The following is a 22,846-nucleotide window of genomic DNA, read 5'->3' as shown; positions in this document are numbered from 1 at the left end:
ACCCCCCAAAATACTTTCAACATTCTCACTTACATATTCTAATTGATGAAGTGATTCTCTAATTTTATTTATACCAAGAAGATCTGTTCCCTTCCCAGAGGGTGACCTATTCTATGTTTTATGCCAAGAAAGCCACAAGGAAAAATGCTGACTTATGATGGTTAGACATCATGCGTAATCACTACATTAAATTAAAATACTGCAATATAAAATAAGGTGCTCGCTGGGCCACTCGGGCAGGGCATAGCTTCCCAAGCCATAGACACACCTACTGAGACACGTGAAATTTCTAAGGAGTCTGGTTCCCAGCTGTGTGTCAGGAGCCAAACCATGACATCAGGTCTTGAGCTGCCCTGGAGAAACTTAGGGCAGGGCTGTCATTGCAAACTGTGCTTGCCAGTCGGAGACTTCCCAGTGTCTCAGCTTTTTGGTACACGGAACTCCAACAGGAGCTGAGATCTGCAGTGACGACCTCCCTCCCCACGCTCCCAGCATGACTTTCCAGTGTTCCAAAAGCTCACTTCTCAAAGACTGCTTAAAGGTAAGTATTTAAACCCGCGTGGTGGGGCCCCGGGGGAGGGGGTAGCGTTTAAGCACAAGGCTTCCTTCTCTCTGGCTTGGCTCAGCTAAATGAAAACCTCTCGAAAAATAATTGCTTGTTTTTTCCTGATCTCTTCAGGTGGAGCAAAGCAGCAGCCTCTGCGTAGGCCAAACAAATGGCTACGGGAGAAATTGCCACTGGAAAGGATTGCTTAGTACAAGAATCTCAATAAGGTGAACGGGCTTCCTAAAAGCCTAGGGTTTCCATACTACCTTTGAAGACCAACCATGCAAACACACTGTGCAACTCTGTCACAACCCAGAGACAAAGTGATAACTGAGCTCTTTCTGCAGGCCTCCAGGACTGTCTTTCCCGTCTGACATCCTTCAGTGGCTCTCAGAATGGGACACTTCCCTCCTTCTCCAGCTCAGATCTGCCATCTTCCACCCACACAGTTCTCAACCAAGGCTGTGTTCGGGGGACATTTTGCGTTACCGCCACTGAAGTAAGGAGGAGGAGGAGGCTACTAAACGCACTTCAATGCAGAGCACAGCTTCTCAGACACAGAGAATTACCCAGTCCAAATGTCAACAGTGTCAAGGTTGAGGAGTCCTGCCCCACATGTACCAAACTCTGTTGTTCTCAAAACATAGTCAGACATTCTCATTTGTGTCTCATTTGTTCCTTCACCTGGAACACCCTGCCCTACTTCTAAGTCCAAGAAATGACCACTTACCACCTAGGTTCCAACTCAAAGTGTTGCCTACCCATCCTGTCTTTTCCCCCATACCCCAGAGTCAGATGTTCCTTCTTCGGAGCTTCCAGAGCTTCTAGGGCACGCTTCATTAGAACACTAGCCACAGTGCCCACAAATTACGTCACCTGCTGAAAGCCTCATTCACCATCTATCTCCAGAGTGCCCACCTAGTGACCATTTGCGCTTGCTGAGCCAATCAGAGAGTAAACGGAAATGCTGCACATGCACCGAAGACTCTCTGGCAATACTGACTAAGGGATAACGATGCGCCCCACATCAAAACACAACAGCAAATGCTTGTAATGTGGACCGGCGCATATATTGACCACTGGTGCACATGTTAAATCATTTCATCATTATGACAACTCTACGAAATAGGTACCGTTAACATCAACATTTTACAGTTGGGGAAACTGAGGCACCGTGAAGTTAAGACACTTGCCCAGGGTCACCAGAGCTAGCATCTAAAAGAGCCGATATTTAAACCCAGGTAGTCTGGTTCCAGAGCCTTAATCTTCCTATACTCACATCAAGACAGTGGTACTAATAACCAACATTTCGGCAACTCAGAGGCCTCAGGCAAATACAAGTGACACCTCCAAAGGGCTGTACCATCACAGAGTGGCCACCAGCTCCTTGGACCCTGACTAGAAACATTGTTTTCTGGGGTCACATGGCTCTCCAACCTCTGGAATGCTTTGGGCAAGAGAAGCAATGTCCTCCCAACACAGAAAGACACTATATATCCAGAAAACATCATGGTACCATAAGGAAGACCTAAGTGTGATTCCTCAAAGTACCTCTCACCTTGTTCATGCTGCAGGGACTGAAGCGAGGGATCAGACATGTCACAATGAGAGGTTGTTCTTGAAGAGTCTCTTGTTCCTGCAGACCTCAGTTGCTGAAGCAGGCAGCTGCACTGCAAACACAGAGAAAAAGGAAATCCATAAGCTGGGCTTCAGAAGGCACAGAGCAGTCCTGTGTGCAATGCAGCCTTCTGCCATGATGGCAATGCTGCATGTCTGCTCCAGCCACTGTGGAAACCACCAGCCACACTTGGTACTGAGTACCTGAAATGTGGCTAGTACAACTGAGAACCGCATTTTTATTTTGTGTAATTTTGGTGAAATTTAAAGCTAATAGTCACATGTGGTTAGTGGCTCCCATATTGGATGGTGCGGGTCTAGAGAGTCAAATCAAGTCTCGAGGCCATGGCCATGGGGCATGTCTGTGACCGAGGAAAGGGTGCATATTATATGCTCGGCATGACCGCAGACACACAGGGACAAGAACGCTCAATCTCTCAGTAACTACTTTGTGAGCACTTACTAGGTGCTGGGCACTGAGGATACAGTAACCAATAAGCCAGAGAGGTCAGTTATTTAAGTTTCTAGTTCAGGCTTTGACTCCCTTAGGAAGGGAAGACCCAGCCTGTGAGCTTCACCTACTGTGTGTCAGACCTCAATGCCATCCTTGCTGCCCACAGAGCCTAAAGGAACAGACAGGCATTTGCTGGAGCCTGACTATACCCCTGCCAGGATTAACAGACAAGAGAATCTTTTGCAGAGCTCCTCGGGAGGCAGTGTCCCAGAGGGGATTCAGCAGGTCAGTGCTCCAAGGGCCCGTGAACCAGCTGCTCGCTCCAACACCCTCTTCAAATGGAATAAAGGCCCATGTTTTCATCCATGCTGCTGGTTCATTAGGAGGATTTTTTTTATTTACTCAAATTAAATTTTAGAGTAAAATGGTTATTGTATGGTTCTAGGGTTCTTAATTTGTCAAATACTAAGGAAAAATAAAAACTATCTTTGACAGTTTAAGTAGATTTATAGCCATTTTCCTTTGAAAAATATTTATGGGTGGATTTGGGAAGGGAATAAACATTGAAAAAAGTCCTTGCAATCACCTTATTTCTGTGTTTTTTCAGATTGCATCTTTGAAACATTCATATATCTGAACCTTTCCACCAAGACTGCAATTAGAGGTTTAAATGGAACCACAGTGCTTTTAAAAATGTACTATGTTTAATGACATAGTAACAATATAGAAAATGTTCTATAGGAAAAGGAAAAGAGACTCATAATCGCACTAGCCCACTATAGCCACCTTTGGGTCTTAGCAACCAGCCTTTCTCTATTGGAGAAGGAACAGGCCCAGGGACATCTGCTAACTGAGTCAAGGACACAGAGAGGTCAAAGGCGGTGTTCCCATATTAATATCTTTCACCATTAAGAAAATAATTTTGTGGTTTATATTTTCAAAAGATAAACTTCTACTCCATACATTACTATTCTATGAACATAATACTATTCAAGTCTTTTTATAAATAAGAAGACAGGGTCAGGAAATTGTAGATCACCCCCTGGCTATTTGAGACACATAGATTCCAAAGAAAATATCCTATTCAGTCACAGCAATAACATTTTAAACAACGAGGTACAACATGGAGAGACCCTGGAACTCTACCTTTGTAGTCTAAATACATCCAAACACCCCCTTATGCACACAATGCCACTGCATCAAAGTCAAGAAAATCCAATATCTAATTCTAACCAATCTTAAATTGACAAAATATTATACTTTTACTCTTGAATTTCCAGAAGCAGATGCTAATGAATTTCTGTGTTTTAAAGTAGAACTCTATACACATTGTTTCCTTTTAAATATATATATATATAAAATAAATAAAATATATATATAAAAAATAAAAAAATAAAAATAAATTATATATATATATTTGATCCATTTAAAAGCTATCATTCAGCACTTAACTGGGAAGTTTGTCCAAACACCCTGCAAAGATGGCTGATGTCAGAATTCCATTCAAATGTACACACTGGTATCAACCCAGGAAAGGTGGGCCCAAGGAGATAACAAACAGACAAGGATTCTTGAGGATAATTTCCCCAAGGAAGTTCCACCCAGCTCCAATGATGTCACAATCCACATCTCCTCAGAATGTGGGTATCTAGTTTCACTAAATTATGGATCCTCCTCTGTGCCCCTCCAGGCTACCCAAGTGTTCTTAGGTCATCTTCATGTATATTGGTTCTATGACAAAGTCAAGACTGAAAAAAAAACCCTCAGGCTAATATTGAGGGAAATATTAGGTCACATATAAAGTTCTTAATAAACATTGTGAATATTCTTTCTTTGCTCTCACAGAGCCTAAGATGATGTAGGCACTAATGTAGGATCTTCAAAATGATGTTATTATTGCAGACTGCCTTTGGTTTTTTTTTTTTTTAAAGCTTTTCATGTCCAGGATTGTAAACATTTTAAAGAATATTAAGAATATTCTTACGGCTGTATAGTGTTCAAAATTTTACAATACATTTTATATTAATACTCCCATTTAGTACTGATATCAATCCAAGTGGTAGTTTTCTTAATTAGGAAACTAGGTGCAAAGAGGAAAAAGAATTCTTAGTCATGTGGAATAGACATTGGGATAGCTATGTCTTCATTTGAAGATATCATAGAACTAAAAAATGTACAAAGACCACAAATTAAAATCCTCCCCCAATAAAACACACACACACAACACACACAAACACACAGACCACCATTAACAGAAACATCTCAGTGAACAGATGACAGTTTTAGAAATTGGGTCAGCTCACTTCTGGACAGCAACCAAGTAGGCTGGCCTTGTTCTACCAAGTACTTTCAGTCTCCTTTGAAATAGAGAGAACCTGGTTGTTTTGCAGCCAATTTGGTTTATGAAGAAGCTTAGAGAAATCCACAGCTTAAAAAAAGAGACTGTTTCTTTAAAGCATTAAGAGAAAAGATATCTGAGTTACCTTGGTGGAATTATGAAAGTTTTTTTATTATTCTGTTTTTCAATGTTTCTTTTATAAATTGAATTCTTCTGACTCAAACAAACAAAAACCAAGTACAGATGCCTTTAAAGGCTGCCCAGAGAAAGTCTGTTCCATGAGCTAACACACAGCTCCCACACAGTTGATCCTAATGTAGTTGTTTCATTGGGCAACAAGGCCAATGGTCGACCTTAGGCTTATAGAAGGTTAATGAAATGTAATTCATCTTTCCAGGTGGGTAGAAGTGTGGGTAAGAAGGAAGGTGGAGACAGGCCAGTGTAAGAAAAGACCAAGGAGAGAATGAAAAGATAAAGGCTACCAAGAAAGGAGAACACCAAAGGGCAGGTAAGCAAACAGATACCTAGAGACAGTTCAGTGTTGTGGACGAGTGCGCCTCAGCAGCCAGGTCCTCACTATGGAAGGGATCGAGAGATTCGGTCTTCTCATGACGGCACCACATCCTACGGCTTCTCGACATCATACACTCTCTTGGACAGAGTGTCAGCAAGGAGTCAAGTTAAGACTGGGCCTACCTGTTTCACCACTATTTATTTACCGTCAACCTCCACCTACCACAGGGAAAAGTCTATTTTACCTGGATCACTGCTAATGTAGTGCAGAGGTATAAGCCAACTTCATTCTCCTTACTCTAAAGAAAAGCTTAAAGTTGTCAAAGAGCTGTTTTATTTGAGTGTGGATTGTGTTATTTCTTGGCCATTGAAAATTCAACTAATACTTATTACCCATATAGAATGAAATATTACAAGCTGGGCTTTTCTCCCCACTCCAAACCCCCACCCCCTTCCAAGATATTCATTCTATAAGACTGCTGGAATACAATTAAAAGCTGGGTTGCTTAGGCAGAACTATGGGAGACAGACCAACAGGAGTGAGGTCACTCCTCACACCGTTGAAGGTCTTCCTGGCCTTTAGATATAATGCACCCTGAGGTCAGTCTGTGGAGAGGCCTCTTGCCAGCCCCCTCCCACCACCGAATCCAGCAGCCTAAGCAGAGGGCCTACCCATGGGGATGAAGGGCCTGTAGGGAAGAAATAAGTAAAGTCATAAAAAGATGAGAGGCTTTGGAGAGAAAAGGAGAAAAGGCAAGAATGACAAGAATCTAGAGGAAATTCTCTAAGTCGAGGATTTAGGAGCTTAAGAAATCAGATGAACAGGGGAGAGAAATAACCCTAATATCCTTCACCCTGTTTTTATGGGTTGGAGTAATCCATACGTCTCTGAGGTTAAATCCTAACAACCTGCACCTGGAATCCTTGTGCAAGACTGGATAAATGTAAGACCATTGTAATTACTGTCAGGCCAATCCCTTTCTCCCACAGCAAGGGGTGTGGTGCCCCTTATTGAAGCATCCAAAGGTAAAGCAACAATCGGCTCCTGTCTCCCGCCTCAAATGCACACAACCCCTCCCAAGGGATGGCTCCTTCCTTTCTTCCTGAGGAAGAGCTAGAGGGGCCAGAGCACAGCAATTTGAGGAGCTTCTTGCAGGTCTTTCTCCACCCCAAAAGTTATAGCAGATGTGTGGCTCTGGTGCTCCAGGACCTCCGTATTCTCACCACCCCCACATTTGGGCAGCAAACACGCCATAATATAGTTCTGCCCCCAAAGACTGAACGATGATTGCCATTCTGCCTTGCTTCCTGCGCCCTGCCTTCACAGCATGGCATGGAACACAGACAGCCCCAGCCAGAAAAACGAGCATATCTTCCTATCAAGCGTCATCAACAGCCTTCTTTCCTAAGGATAGGTTAGGCAATCTGAAAATTAGTATTTTAAAAATTTAACTGGTATATGAATTATGGTTCAATAGGAAACTGTGATAAAAAAGAGGAAATGAGAGGACTATAAATTACAAAGAGACATACAGCTGGTATACAAAAAATTTTGCCCTAAGACCCAGATGGGGAGGAATGGAAGCCAGGGAAGGGCCAATAGTGCCAAGCAGCAGAGTTCATTGCTTTCAAGTCACTACTTCTGGCACACATGCTGGGTGTTTCCCTTACTTGGTCAAATCATAAGTCGGGATATCTAACATTTAGATTCTTGGCTATTGCTCTTAAAAAGGTCACTATTGGTCTCCCAGTGTTTTAGGAATATCTTAATTAAAGGCACAACACAGAAGAGCTACCAAGAGGGTACCTGGTTCAACCTACTTCTCTTGTCTGGGTGCCTATGTGAGTCAGAGGATACAAACTCAGATGCCTATGGGGTCAGAAAAGAACAAGATGAGTGATGGGTCAGGTCAGAGAGGACAATGAGGAGTGGAGGGGCCTGGAGCATCGGCCACTCAACTGTATCTCCAGGGAAGAAGGAACAAGGCACATGTTCCCAGAGCTTTTAATAGTCAAGAAAGCCAGAAAATGGAAAGAATATGTAAAATCATTGGCTTTTAAAATGTTAGCCATTTATATTAATACTTTGGAAATCAGCAGTGGTTGTATTTGGTTGGCCAGTTTGCATCTTCTCCTATACACCTTTCTTGTTACGAGATGGATTCTTCGTTCCTTTAATTCCACAGAGTAAGATCTCCCAGCCTGTCTCCTGGCCTTTCCAGCCTCCCTGCTGTGGTTTCACAGGGCACAGCAAATGCAGGGGGAAATGTGGACCAAGCCGGGCTTGGGAGCCACATCAGTGGGTCTGAGTATCAACTTGGCCTGTCTCTTGGCCTATGATTTCAACAAATTACTAATCCTCTCTGAGTCTCTATTCCTCTATCCATAAAATTGGGGAAAATTCTTTATACCTCCTAAGATTATTTTGAAGAATAATTGAAGTAAAGTGAAAAAAGTACTTGATGAAGTGTTCAAAAGAGATGAAGTGCTTCCCCTCTTCCTATTCTCCCATCACCATTCAGCACAACCTCGTTCTGTTTGTAAGTGCATGTAGGTGTTTACTTCTCAGTCACCCTACTGGATCACGAGTATTTCAAATGAAGAGATCTTGTCTGTTTTATGCCCAAATGACAAGCACCTATCCCACTGCCTTAGACATAGTAGGCTCTCAATATATGCAAAATTTACTTATAATGTGTTATAAAGTAAATATTTGTGTGTGCCCCCCCCCCCCAAATTCATATGTTGCCTTTACACTTCTTCCTCATGTGATATTCAGAGGCCTGGGGAATTAATTAGGTTTAGGTGAGGTCATGGATGTGGACCCTCCATGATAGAATCGGCCTTTAAGATACCAGAGCATGTGACCTTCTCTTTCTCTCTCTCTCTCTCTCTCTCCCTCTCCCCTGCCTCCACCACAAGGATACAGCCGAAAGGTAGCTGTCTGCAAGACAGCCCTTGCTAGGAAGCCAATTGGCCAGCATCTCAATCTTAGACTTCCCAGCCCCCAGAACTGTGAGAAACTACTGTTTAAAACACACAGTCTATATTATTATATTATAGTAGCCTGAGCTGACTTATATGTTTAGGAAGTTTTTTCTTAAATCTGGAACCAGCTGAGCCCATTTCTTCTCATTCTATCCTCATGATATCTTAACATCAATTTGTAATATCTGCTCCTCATTTGGCAAGGATATTTTGAGCCTAAATGAGAAAAACAGGTCCAAATTAAGAATAAAATGCTGAAGAGTTTTCTCTTCAGAAGTATGGCACCACTTTTAGGTCAGCAGGGTACTATTTGTATACTCTTTGCATGCCTCAGAAGAAAAAAATAAACGTAAGAGATTTCATCACTCTATTAATAAATAAATGAAAGAGTCATGCTTTAATTTTAGCATCCTCAAGCAATGTGTGCTAACAGTGCATGTCACTGCACGGGGTGTCCTTGGTGGCCATCCAGAGCTCTAGGCAATCCCCAACCATTTGTCCACTTTGGACGGAAAAGGCTGAATTGTATTCATCTAGGACAAAGGTTTACCAACCATGCCTGACTTAGCTGGGTTTCTTTGATTTGTATGCTGAAAGACTCCCACAGACCTTCAAACAATTTCAGCTTCCCTCACCCTTGGAGGGTTTGCTGAACAATCCAGGCAAACACATTTCCTGTGATTTGCTGAGAAGCTAAAATAACCCAACAGAAAGCCCAGTTAGAGAGTTACTTCAGAATGACCAACTGAAAAGGAAGCAATGACAAGGGAAATCACTAGGAAGGCATCTCTCTTTAGAGAAGTTCAAGGGGACCAGCTATTTCTCCAATAAAAGCTTTCCAATTACAGAATTCAAATATTCTCAAGAATACCTTGAGGACAAGCTGTAATGAGGGACAGTCGCATTACTGGGGCCTAGTGCTTACAACTGAAGCTCATCTGCTTAGTAAGCCAGAGTGGGTGTAATGCCTTGTTCCTCGGGGAAGAAACTTTCATTAATCCACAGGAGAAGGCTCAATTTCGCAGGATGGAGCCCTGCTGAAATTCATCTTAGGGATTCACTTTTATCTCTTCTTTCCTGAGAGTCAATTCAGTTTACTTGACCCTTGCATAATAAAGAGGTTAGTGGTGCCAACCCACTGCACCATAAAAAATCCAAGCATAACTTTTACTTCCCCCAAAGTCAACTACTAATACACTAATATTGACCAAAAGCCTTATGATAACACAGTAGTCCATTAACACATATTTTGTATATTATATGTATTATATACTATATTCTTACAATAAAGTAAGCTAGAGAAAAGAAAATGTTAAGAAAAATCGTAAGAGGAAACACGTTTATGGTACTGTCTATATTTACTGAAAAACATTTGCATATAAGTTGACCCACACAGTTCAAACTTGTGTTGTTCAAGGGTCAACTGTTCTTCCAATACCAGCCTCTCCTTAGTGTGGCTTATTCTTTTTGAGGGTGTACCACACCCTGGGTTGTTAACTTCTCCACGGGGACCTAGTGTTTGCTTCTACCAGGGTCCTAGAGCTCTCAGGGCTCTCAAACCAGTTTAGCGTCCACGCCAAGCTAACTGATGTTCCCACATTGTGCAGACAACACAACGATGGACCCCACAGCCAAAAATGCCACCTTGGATTTCCATCTCCCCACCCCCATGTCCCAAACATACACACTCAAAGCCCCACACCGACTCTGGGGGAAATTATTTTTGCTCACTTTTGGCAAACAGTTCCTGGGTAAATATAAACACCACAGTCATAGAACCTACAGCGTGTGCAAGCTTTGAATCACTCATGAACCAGTGGCATCACTATCTTCTGGCACTAGGCAATTTCCCTTTCCTGCTTTTGGGCTCACTATTTCCAATTTTATCCAACATACCTAAAAATCGGGGGCAGGGGGTAGAAGTTGGCCAAGCTACATCAGCTCAATGATTCCACCAGAAATGTCCTGTTTGGGGTTCCCTAAATGTCCAGGTTTGGGTTTCCTAAATTCTGCCATATTTAGGGTCCTGTATGTGACCATTTAGCTATAATTCAGGCTGGAGGTAGAAATATGTTCTTTGTAGCCTATGCTGTATTGTTGTGACTCGAACCATAACTCTTCCTCATAACTGAGGGATGCTGGGTCAGGAAGGGTGTCTAAGTTGCCAGGCACCGAGGACCGTACCCCTCAGTAGTGAAGGCAGTTACTCCAAAGAATCAGTCACCTCCCTGCACAAGGCCACACTTTCTGCACACAACTTAGTCTGTCCTCAGTTCTGAGGGAAAAACTTTGCCTGACATTAACTTCTCCGTGATTTGGAATTGGATGACTGCACACTGATGTTTTGGTAGCCTTAGAGAGGCAAAGATGGCAAGGAATGAAACAAGGGCACACCACCCACCACGTCACCACCATGCTCTATGCTCTGCAGGGTTGCTGTGTTCCAAAGGCAGCCAGGAGAAAAGCCACCGAAACCAGCTCCGGTGGCTGACCTGGAGGCCTCGTCCCTGGGGTTGCCTCTGATCTCATTACTTCAGTCGACACTAGTTCTCTCCAAACAAACAGAGGAAATTTATGCCTGCCTTAGCCTGGGGAGAGCTCTACATTCCTTGTTTAACGAGACTTCCAGCTTCTGAGACCACAGCCACTCAGATGGAGAGGATGTCTGCTTTGTTCCAAAGAAAGGACTGTCATCGCTGCCCTTCCCTCTTCCTGGGGCCGATAGGAAGGTGGGGAGCCTGGAGGGAGTTGCTGCACTTGTGGCCTAGGCTCTCTGCCCCGTCCCTGAAGACATTCCCTTTCTTCTTATGTCAACATCCCCGGCTCAGTCAGTGGGGCCATTTCCTCTTCAACAGCTCTGGGAAAGTCACTCCAACGTGGCCTTGAAGGTTTCCACCTGCTAAGGCCAGAATTCCAACCAGAGCCTGTTCTGTGTAACAAAACACTAGGCCTCCTGGTGGGAAAAAAATTCCCCCCAAATACCCTTGCTTGACGAGCCTTGGGAAACTTCACCTAATTTGGAGTCCCCACTTTTAGGATAAACAGTAGGAGGGAAAATGTTATTTTATACCCTTTAATTCAATCTCAGAAGTAACTGAGTGCCCAGCTCATGAGGTAGCTAGAGAGCGAGCTTCCAAACCAAAATAGGATAAAGCAGTGGTTCTGAGCCAGGGCCTATTTGGCTCCCCCAGGGGACGTGCACGGTGTATGGAGACAATTTTGGTTGCCACAACTGGGGGAGGGGGCTACTGGCATCTAGTGGGCAGAGGCCAGGGATGCTGCTAAATATCCTACCATGTACAGGGCTGCCCCCATAGTAATTATCTGGCCCAAAATGTCAACAGTGCTGAGAAGCCCTGGTGTCAAGAGAACACTTAAGGATGTGGGTAGGTTTAAAATAATGGCAACTCTTATCACATTACAATAATGTGGATATGCAACCGAAATGTACACCATCAACAACCACAAAAATTTATCAGCTCTCTCCTGCAGAGCAGGAGATTAGAGACGTCTGGAAAGCCCTGGGGCAGCTTTGGCATCAGACGGTGTCCCCAGCACCATCGTGAGTGCTGTGTGTGTTCCAAGTAAAGATGTGATGGGAGTGCTTACTATCACGACTCAGTGATGAGTATTAACAGAAGGAATTTATGAGCTAGGTTTCATAATTACTAAAATTGAACATGTAGCCTGAGTAGGTCTAGGTCTGGAAAAAAGGGCAAAAATGTCTCGACTTTTACAGCACTAACCAAATATGAGGAACTGGGGCTGACGTTGACCTACATTTTGGGGAGGCTAAGAAATTTTGCAGACACAAACGGAGAATTGCAGAAATGTAGTATAGCGAAAATAATCACGGTGCATATTTTGAAACAGTCCCCAATCTAATGTTCTGTGCCAGTTTGAATATATTCCATTCCTTCTACATAGCATATTTTCTGTGCATTCGGTGTAAGGCTGGACACGTAGATAATGCAGGCACTATTCTCATGTACTCCTCCACTCCAGCAAAAGAAGGAAAAGTCCCCATCCAAGCAGTTAATGCATGTAAGCAAATTTGAAGAAAGAGATGAAAACAAGAACTTCATGAATGAGCAGGAGGCAGTTTTTTAATGGACTGTTTGAAAGGCTTGTATAAACAGTAAACAAAGCTGACTCACTAAATGCTAATACTGTTTATCCTGACGCAAGGCTCAGTTTTTGTTTTTCTTTCTTTCTTTCTTTTTTTAATTTTAATGTCCCAGAAGGAAATGGGAAAATGTCCCATTTTCCCAGAGGAAAATGAATACTGTGTAGGGAAAAATGATACCTTCCTTGGCATTTCAAAGCCATTGCTCAATTCCTCTTGAGCAAGGAAGCCTTAGTAATGACTTTATTTTACCTACCGCAATTATGGTACACCTCGAAGTAATTCTCTGTAATATCCCACTTTCCTCCCTCCACTCAAGTCCTGCTAAATAATCTCTGGAAACCATTAACCAAGAGTCCTTTTCCAAGTTTCCTCTCCTCCCTCCGCTGCTGCTTCAGTCATGCTGGAGTCAGGACAAAGCAAACTTGTATTACATCACAGAGCAAACTCATTTTCTATAAACCATCCCCTCGGTAGTTTACGGCTACTGGAACCCAAGGCTGTCAACACTGTGGTCTTTGTGTGGTGGGTGTTGTTTAAAAAATTTTGTTCGAAAAGTTTGCCCACACCCCCTTCCTCTTTTGAATACAGGCAAGTAGTTCAAGGCGCCTCTCCAGCCCGGCTCCACCCCGCTGTGTAAACTAGACATTACCTTATACACAAATGAATCTACGGCATTCCTCAGTCTAGCTGCCTCGCTGCAAATTCCTACGCTCCCCAGCAGCCAGGCAGCACACACTCCCCCTGGCTTCCCCTCCTCTTTCCTCTTCCCCACCCCCCCCTTTTTTTTTAAATTTCCACTGCCTCACTGTGTTTTTGTGTAAATGATCTCACATGACTCAACAAATCCATCTGCCTGAAGCGGGCCAAGTCTGGAGCCCTCCCAGGAGGGAGGAGAAGAATTGCTTTGTGGAAAGGACCTGGAGCTCTGCCCTTTCTCTGGCTCGAATTACCCGCCTGTCAGGCCTGACGGATTTGGCTAAAAATAAAAGGAAGCAGGCCGTGAAAAGCAGATGAATGGGCTCAGCAGTTCCTTAGATAACATGGGCCTGCTGTTGCCCAAAGCTCCCCAAACAGAAACTTCAAATGCAGGGCTTGTGAGTGCGGTGATGTGGCTTCCAGGTGAAAGGGACTGTCAAGTCCACTGGAGTCGGGGAACGTGGCCCGTGTTGGAGATTTGCTTCAAAATGTGTGTGTGTGTGTGTGTGTGTGTGTGTGTGTGCGTGCAAGAGAGAGAGAGAGTGAGCAAGAGCTGACTCTCATATAAAAAGGTTCTCAGAAAACAGTTCAGTGGAGTGAAGGCTTGGCTGGTTAAAAAAAAATCTTGTTTTCACCACAAAATTACCCCTCTCCCTACCTCCCAACACCAGACATTTTAAGCCTCCCTATGATGTCAGTTCTGCATTCAGAGCCAGCAAAGAGCTAAAAGTCCTTCTTGTAAGTGTATGCCCAGCACCCGCAGTGGGTATTAAGCACTTAGGTTGGCAATGTAATGACACACTGTAACAATCTGTAATATGAAGCAGTCAGCAAAGCCCTGGCTCTGAAAGCTATTTCTCCCGACCATTAACCATATGTTTGGCTCCTCAGATAGCCAAGCGGGTGTTCCAGCTTACCATCTGGTTTCTATCCACACAAGCAACTGCAAAGCACAGACTATCTCCCTCTGGAATTGCGTGTTTCTTTTTCTCTCTTTTCCATTCTTCCCATCCCCTTTCCTCCTCCCAGCTTCTCTGGTTCCTTCTGCTAGAGAATTCCCTGCCATTCATCACGTGCAAAGAAAACTTTACCTGACAGGGCAGCGGCAGAGCCATTAAGAATGCACAGCTGTACTGTAAACACGCCAGAAGGTCCTGCAGCAACACGGTCTCTACCCTCTTCCTCACCTCCTATTGAGTGCTGACACTTGATCTAGTGTGTTAAAAATAGGAACATTCTGACAGATCTGGGGTTGTCGTGGTGCCCTTCACACTCACTTCACATTCTGGGTGGGTGTGGGGCTTCAATGCACGCACACGCGCGCGCGCACACACACATACCCCTAAGTTTGCCTCTGCATTCAATCGGCATGACATCAGTCTCACACAGAAGACACACCAACTGCAAACAACCGAGTTGACTAAAGGATTCTATTCCCTTTTCTGCCCTAAAGGATTTGATCCCAAGTGTGTTTTTCTTTCTTCTTCTTTTTGCCTAAACAGCTCAAACTAAAAGAGATGATACCGTAGAATAAGAGCATACAGCCATTTTCAACAAACTGAGAATTTGCAAAACCTAAGCTTATTTACATTTGCATTTTAACAGTGCACAGTAATGACATGGAACATGCCATTCATAGGATTTTCTTACAATGTCTTCAAAATATTTATCCCAGATGATCTCCTTTACGGGATTTCAGGTACTTTTACAAGTTCTGAAAAATGTGTAAACATTTGATAAACCGAATTTAGGTAATTTTTCCTTCGGTCCCCACATGAATTCTATGTGTATCACTAGCCCAATTTACTGAATTAAATTAAAGCGAATTCACTCCCATGCCTTAAAATAACAGCTTGTTTCTCACATACCAAGAACGAAAGGAAGAGTATCATTAAAAAGTGATTAAGCAAAATGTCAGGTCTTATCAGTGAGGCGAAGCTAGGAGGCTCTGCCAAGGCATCGCTGTTTGTTCAGGCTCCCGAGGACGCCAGGACGGCCGCTACCTGTTCGAACCTCTGCCGCCGCTGCTCTGGTCCATCCTCACTTCCGTGACCTGAGACATATCCTTTGTTAGCTATTCCTGCCAATAAGGAACATTAAATTCTGCTACATGTAAGTTTTAGAGAATACCAGAAAAGGGACTTTTACATTTCAGAAAACTTGGGAAACTGTCTACAGAAGATAGGTTCAATTAAAGGCCGTTTTTGACCCCAAAATGATAGTACAAATTTAAGATTATATTACATGTAGTCGCAGTATCATTAATAAAAGTAAAGAAAACTGATCAATTCAAAATATCAACATCTGCACTGTTTACCTGGCTCTTTAAGCACCATAGAATCAATTTATTAAAAAGGTATTTATGCTTTTCCTCCACCGGCCCAAGTCCACTAGGGTCCCTAGGGATGGAGCCTGGTGTGAGGATTTTTGAAAGCTGCCTGGTTGTATCTACTGTGAAGACAGAACTGAGAAGTCTTGCTCTATTTGACCTCGTGTGATACTAGAAACCACCTCATCAAAAACAAAATGAAACCTTTGGCATGAAAATGTGAATGAAATTTAGGACAGTGGATTTCAACCTCGTTTAGAATTTGAGTCTTCAAACAAAAGCTTGTGTGAAATGCCTATGAACAAAATAGTAAAAGCGGTCATTTATACTGTCATTTTATACTTTCGGTCTGCACACCAACCATGGATTTCATAAACTCAGACGTATAGTGGAAGTCAGCTAGGGAGAACAAAGAAGCCATGTTACTGAAGGCAAAAGCAGGACACTGGGTTGTGAGCGAGAGATCCAGTGCTACCCTCCTCAGCATCCAGTTTTCTCCACGGCCAGCGGTTCAGATGATCAGGGCTGGTTTCATGTAGAAAACAGCAGTTTGTGCAGTGGGATGAAATTAACTCACATATTAATTTAATAAATGTCAATTAAATGTCTAGTACACAGCAGCCCCTATCCTCGGGGTCATCAGAGGAGCAAGTTGCATCCTTTTCCTTTGAGAAGTCTAGTTAAGAAGACACCTAAGGACAGGACAGCAAAGTGAGGACAATAATGGAAGGCCCGAGAGCTTGCTAGGGAAGAAGCAGCTAGTTCTGTCTGAGAAAACGGGCACCACTTCACCAGCACAGGACATGCAAGCCGGGTTCTACACATCTGAGTGGGGTTCCACAGCTAACCAAGAAAGAGAAGGATATTTCAGAAAGAAGGCACAAAATGTGGGAAAAGGCCCCTCACTATAAACAGGCCTGGTAAGTTCTCGGGATAATGACATATTCTGAGGAGGGCAGGAAGGACTGGGATATGAGGCTGAAGAGGTAACAAGCCAGGTGACAAGAAACATTCACTGTCAATGATACAGCTTAGACCAGTGCTGACCAACAGAAATATAGGATGAATCATCATTTTGAATTTTCTAGTAGCCACATTAAAAAAGTAAAAAGAAGTAATGTTATTTAAACCAATATTATCTAAGATGTTACCCTTTCAACAGTGGGATCAATATAAAAATGATTGATATTTTACATTTTTTCATACTAAGTCTTTAAAATAGGGTGTTGGTTTGATACCCATATGACGAATTTCAATTTGGACCAGCCGCACGTGGCTACTGGATACTAGGCTGGGCAGCACAGGCTGCCCCCTTTCCCTGCAGGCAGTAGACCAAAGGACTTGCTGGGATTTGTTTGTTAAGCGAACGAGTGCAGCAACACTGTGAGAAGAAGAGGAAGGATGGATAAGAGCAGGAAGAGGGCTGCGAGGCTGCTTCCACGGTCCAGGCGGGGGATGCAGAGGAGGACGAGGAACCAGGGCATGGCTGCAGGATGGCACAGAAGGGTCAGAGTCAAGAGATATTTCTAGAAAGAATTCAGAAAACTTAAAAGGACTCTACATGAGGGATGAAGGAGAAGGAATCACGGAACCAATGAATATGTTTTTAATGTTAAAAGCTGTGCTTAGTGTGAAAAGTTAGTGGTTGTGTATTTCATAGGAGGCTGCATTGTTCCTTTCACACGTGCTCCCCTCTGCTGCGGAGTGCAGTGTCATGTGATAAACACGTGCTGAGTACCCACCAGGTGCTCGGCATGGCCAGGGGTTGGCACAAATGAGACCCATGTCTTCCTTTCAAGGGGATCCATTCAAGTGTGGGAGACAGAACAACAATCTACAGGAAAGTTGAAGTGCATTACTAGATGGATGTGAAAGGAGGTCTACAGAATGTTCCACAAAGCATAACTATAATACATTCAATGACACTTTTGAGATAGCAGGGAGTGCAGCTTTAAGAGAGTTGTGGGCTTAATTACTGACCTAAAACAGACGCTTTACTTCTGTAGTTGATTTACTTCTGTAGGTGTTTTTGGTTGCACTGTACTAAGAAAATCCTGACAGTTGTGGGTAACTATAGGTATCACTCTTTGTCTGAATTGTAGATCTCTAAACTCAGGAACCAAACAGATTCAGACAAATTCAGATAAAACTCTTGCTATCTGTCATGATTCTTATCTACTATCTGAAACTCAAAAATCAAGTTGACCAAATAATGCTATCTACTTTGCTATTTGAACTCACTCTGGAAATTTTCCATATTCAAATTCTGGAAATGAGTGCATTGGAACAGAGGGATATTTATACTGGAGGTAATACGAGGTTTTTTTCTAATTTTTCATTTACTGATTTTTTTTTTAGAAAGAGAGAGAAGAATGAAAAAAAGAGAAAGAGAGAGAAACGTCAATTTGTTGTTCCACTTATTTATGCATTCATTGGTTGCTTCTTGTATGTGCCCTGGCCAGGGATCAAATCTGCAATCTTGGTGTATCAGGACAACGCTCTAACCAACTGAGCTACCCAGACAGGGTGATTAACAGTTCTTTAGTGATTGATTTTATAATCTCATGACATGCCTCAAACTAACCCAAAGACTTGAAAAAATGCTGTAGTTAAACCCTTCTAAATTTCATTTTTAATCACTAATGATAACGGGGCAACTACTTGACTTCTTCAACAATCAGTCAAGAAGCAACCAAAATGTAAAGTGGGCATACAGCACCCTAGAACGAAATGTGTTGCTAAGTGATGTGCGCTGTGTTCACTTACTATACAGCGGCCATCAGTCTGCATAGAAGCCTCCAACCAGCAGGGGCTCCCGCATCCCGCCTGGCGTGTGATTGAGCATGCTGACCATGTCTGACAGGAGGAACTTGCGTGTTCAATTTCTCATCAGGCTAGAGGCCGAAAAACACTGCTACGGAACTTCTTTATCGATGACTCATGTATGCGAAGTTCAAATATAGAAGCCAAGATAGCCAAAAACACTTAGTAATTTCACTGTTAACTTGATAGTCCAATTCAATGCATTCGTGGTCCCAATGTGTTAAAATTTGATACACAATATGTTAGAGCATACACATGCTTTTTATTATGGTTATAAAAATCCTTTGAAATATATTAAAAATGAAATGCAAATGAAGTGTTTGCAGAGTCCCTCAAATATCTCCAGGGCACTACTGCAGACCCAAGTTTGAAGTCCCCTGGCTTAGGGCTTTTGAGGTCAAAATTTAAGTCGTAAGAGCAAAATTCAAATCTGAGAGCACCTGCTATTTAAGGATTATCAAGTCCTTCCCAAGCTTTGGCTGAGGGCAGATAGATCCCCTTGTTATCCTAAAAGCAGTGAAGCTGAGACACAAAACTGCAGAAAGTGTTTTAAGATTTCTCTAGTAAGTTAGAACTCAAGGGGCTGATGCCCAAATCTGAGGTACACTGTCCTCTTTCAGAGACTTGGGATGCATTAGTGAAGAGCATAGATACAATCTCCTACCATCATGAAATTTAGAGTCCTGTGGGGCGGGGGCGGGCAGAGACAGACAATAAACACAAACCATAAACATAATAAATAAGTTATTGTTGTTATAAGGTGATAAGTGCACTAAAAAAATGACTGTGGACAGAAGGCTGGAAATGGGGTGGAGGAAAGCTGTAATTTTAAATAGGATGGTCGGGTGGGGGGAGGAGGAGGGGGGAGTGGATCTCAGTGACTTACAGGAGGTGGGAGGTAAACCACCTCCTGGAGGTGAGTTAGAACAGTGGGTCTCAGAGTGGACCACAGCATCACCTCAAAACGCATCCGTGGCTCAGAAAAGCTAGAGTGGGACCCGACGAGCCATCCAGGGGATTCTGACACACACTGACCCCTGCCCTGGAGGGGAGGTCCTAAGGTTGGGGCAGGGTCTGGAGGTGAGAATAGGAGGAGAGGGGTGGGGATAAGAAAGAGGGGCCAAGGGCAGTCAGAGCACAGACAGATCTCAGGTCACAGTAAGACTTTTCCTCCAAGTGAAATGGGGAGCCATGGAGAGTTTCTGGGTACAGAAGCTACAAGGCCCGATTTACACTTTAAAAGTTCCCACCGGCTATTATGTTGAGTGGAAACACTACATTATTTGCCTCAGAATACTCCTTAAATTTTAAATTCCACTTTGGGCAGGGGAGTGCTGCTAAATGTTGAAAAACAGGCTTTGATGGCAGAGAGCTCCTTTTGGAGTGTTTGCCGCTTTCCACGGTGTAAATACTCCCACCCTGGCTGATTCCACACTTCCCACATGACTTATGGAACATGGAGTTGTGAAGAGATGCGCACAGTCAACTCACAGCACTGACTTCAGGTCCCAAGGTCACCGCTACCATTGAAAACATTTGGAAATAATGGGGAATTTTGTAAATCTGACTAAAAATGTTAATGTTATTTCAGAAGTCGATAGAAACGTAGTGTATTCTATGGGCATATTACTGTTAATCAAATACAGATCCCAATTCCTGAAAATTTAACATAAAGACAAATATATTATTAACTTTATTTAAATAAAACCTCATTAGCATTAACCCCCAAATTCCTCTGCTCAAAAACCTATTTAGCTTTTAACTAGGGTTTCTGTCATTGCATTTTTCCTCCTACTACAATTAACATTTTGTATCCTCAAAAAAGTACACACGGACTAAGATCTGTCATGCAGAATATGCAGGGCTGCAAACCTCCAAGAGCTCACATGAATACTGGGCAGGCCACCAAGGAGTATATGTGTTTACAAGAACAAAAGTTTGCATTTTATCTGCAGATGCAGTGAAGTTCGGATAAGGCCTTCATCCATTTGATCTGCTGTCAAGACATTTTCCTTAGTAACGGGATGGCCCTGTTTCTCTCTATCAGGACAGATTGCAGTTTGTAAAAAATATTTTGGAAGTATGAAGAAAAAGCCTCTAAAAACTCCTGATAAACAGAAAGTGTTTGCCACTATCAGAAATATGCTCCACACATTCTCCAGTCTACATTCCCCCTCCGCCTGCCGAGCCCCACCCACACTCAGACCCCAGCCAGCGAGATCAGCAAATATGCACAAACTCGAACTCCTGCAAAACAATGGGGTCTTTCAGGCCTTACAATCTTCTGAAGAAACAGGCTGAAACGTCATGGGAAAAATTAGAAAATATCGGAGGAAAACAGCTCACAAAATGAGGGGTGGAACCACTTGCTCACATGTTCTAATTCCCGAACAAAGAACAACAACCGTGACAGCCCCCTTCCTGCTCTAACCCTTGCACTTCAAAAGACAGGCTTCCTAACCCTCTCTTCTTTGCTTGGGGATTACAGCAGCAAGATATAGAGGAGACTTCAGAATGAGAAATTTTTAAACCTAAAAAAAGGAGAAAGAATTTCAAAAGCCTTTCCCTTAAGAAAAACATAATACCCAATCCCAATGACCTGCCTTGTCCATGATCTATATAATACCAAGACAAGTACAGACCAACTGGATTTCAACAACCACACAAAGGAAAACAGAAGCTCCCTCTAATATGCCTTTTTTGATTTTTCCTTCTTCCAAAGTATTCTTGTTTTAGATCTCACACAGCTAGCTCCCCCTCAGCAACCCTTCCTTCTTACCTGTCATACCCAGTTTATACCTTTGAAACAAGCCTAGCTGGCCCATAGTCCTGCAACGCTCCATTCTCTGTCTCCCAGCCTTTGCCAAGCACTGTTCCATGTTACAAATCACTTGTGCCCGCCTTCCCCACTGAGCAACTCTTTTACCTTAAAAGTCTCAGTTTAAGACCTAGGATCTACTACAAAATGAATTTCCAAACTAATCAAGTATATTTGCAACCTTGTAAACAAATTTACCCTTCTGCTTTAATAATCCAACTATATTTTGCAGTTGATTAAATTCATCTATTTTTCTAAACTCTCTGAGGATTATGTCTGAGTCTCCCAACTTCCCACTATTTCTATCTGTAAGATTTTATCAACTGCTAAGCATTACAGGCATGCCAGCTATCTCCCAATAGTGAAATCTGATGGTCAATGGGCTTGGGAAAAGATCCATAAATAGTTTATTATTATGCAGGGATGACCAACCCATGGCCCACGGGCCACCTGTGGCCCAGGATGGCTGTGAATGTGGTCCAACACAAAATCATAAATTTACTTAAAATATTTTGAGATTTTTGTTTTCGTTGGTGTTTGTGTATTTAGTACACAGCCCAAGATAACTCTTCTTCTTCCAGTGTGGTCCTGACACACCAAAAGGCTGGACACCCCTGGACTATATGGCATTATGTGGAAGAGGTGTCTATTTTTCTCTTGGAAGTAAAAAAGCAACATATATTAAAATGATAAATGTGCCTTAAAAGGTAAAACCATTAAAAAGAAATACATCACTTACTGAAAATAAGAGTCCAATGAGGCTAAAACCTTACAAAGATATCGCACAGACACATCACCTGTATTACTTGAAGCACCTAAGCCTAAGAACAACCTTTGGGGAGCAACCATCATTGGACATCGAGGGAGAATTCTGAGTCAAGTAGTGAACCAATTAATCACGCAGGCTAAAATGCAAAAGAGGACGGTGGTGAGACACTGCCAGAGAAGTGAAAAGTGAATTTAGTCCACAGAGGTCAATGCACCTATGACCTTACAGACCAAGTTCTTAAACCATCGATTCAAATTGTGCTACACATCGGAATCATGTAGAGAGCTTTTAAATATCCCATTGCCCAGGTCACATACTAGTAAAACCAGAATGTCTAAGGTGGGAGCCAGGCGTCTGTGGTTTTTGAAGGTGCCCGGATGATTGCAATGTGCATCAAAGTTTCAGAACCACTGTCCTAGACTCTACTGGTGGAAGGTTTCACTCAATGAGGAAAGAGCACAATAACTTATCATTAAAAATTGTGATGATGATGAGTTAACTCTGATACTTTTAAGTGAGAAATCACTACTTTGGTTCCAGTAAGTCTCTTCTCTGATTATCATAATGTGGTCCATTACGCAGTCTTTAAAAGACCCTAAACACATCTGTGCCTTTGGGATTTAGAGTAGGAAAAGGAACAGGGCATGATGGGAGGTATAAGCCCTGATAACAACAATAATAAGTGCAATGTAGGCCACTGTGCTGTCAAGGTTCTGGGCTTTCAAGTAAGCAGCCTGGGTGCAAGGCCTAGGCTGGTCATCTACTGGCTGTGGGGCAATAGGCAACTACCCAGCACATAACCCATGTTCTGTCTGAAGCAGTGGC

The 22,846-nt window shown here is 42.9% G+C and overlaps 1 protein-coding gene across 3 annotated transcripts in view; it reads right to left on the bottom strand.

Moving 5' to 3' along the window:
- The window catches only part of BACH2 (BACH transcriptional regulator 2), a 334,937-nt gene that overhangs the window by 248,687 nt on the left and 63,404 nt on the right, over positions 1 to 22,846 (bottom strand). For 2 of the 3 annotated variants that reach the window (XM_037039303.1, XM_037039305.1), the window contains exon 2: positions 2,106 to 2,217. The gene's annotated coding sequence lies outside the window, so the exon portion shown is untranslated. Of the gene's footprint in view, positions 1 to 2,105; positions 2,218 to 14,373; positions 14,442 to 22,846 lie in introns of those variants that run through there. The other variant, XM_037039304.1, reaches the window with a different exon arrangement.

This window comes from Sturnira hondurensis, unplaced genomic scaffold (assembly GCF_014824575.4).
Source record: "Sturnira hondurensis isolate 20B ecotype Veracruz unplaced genomic scaffold, ASM1482457v3 Scaffold0025370, whole genome shotgun sequence".
Taxonomy (NCBI): Eukaryota; Metazoa; Chordata; class Mammalia; order Chiroptera; family Phyllostomidae; genus Sturnira; species Sturnira hondurensis.
This window is presented reverse-complemented; position numbering and strand designations above follow the sequence as displayed.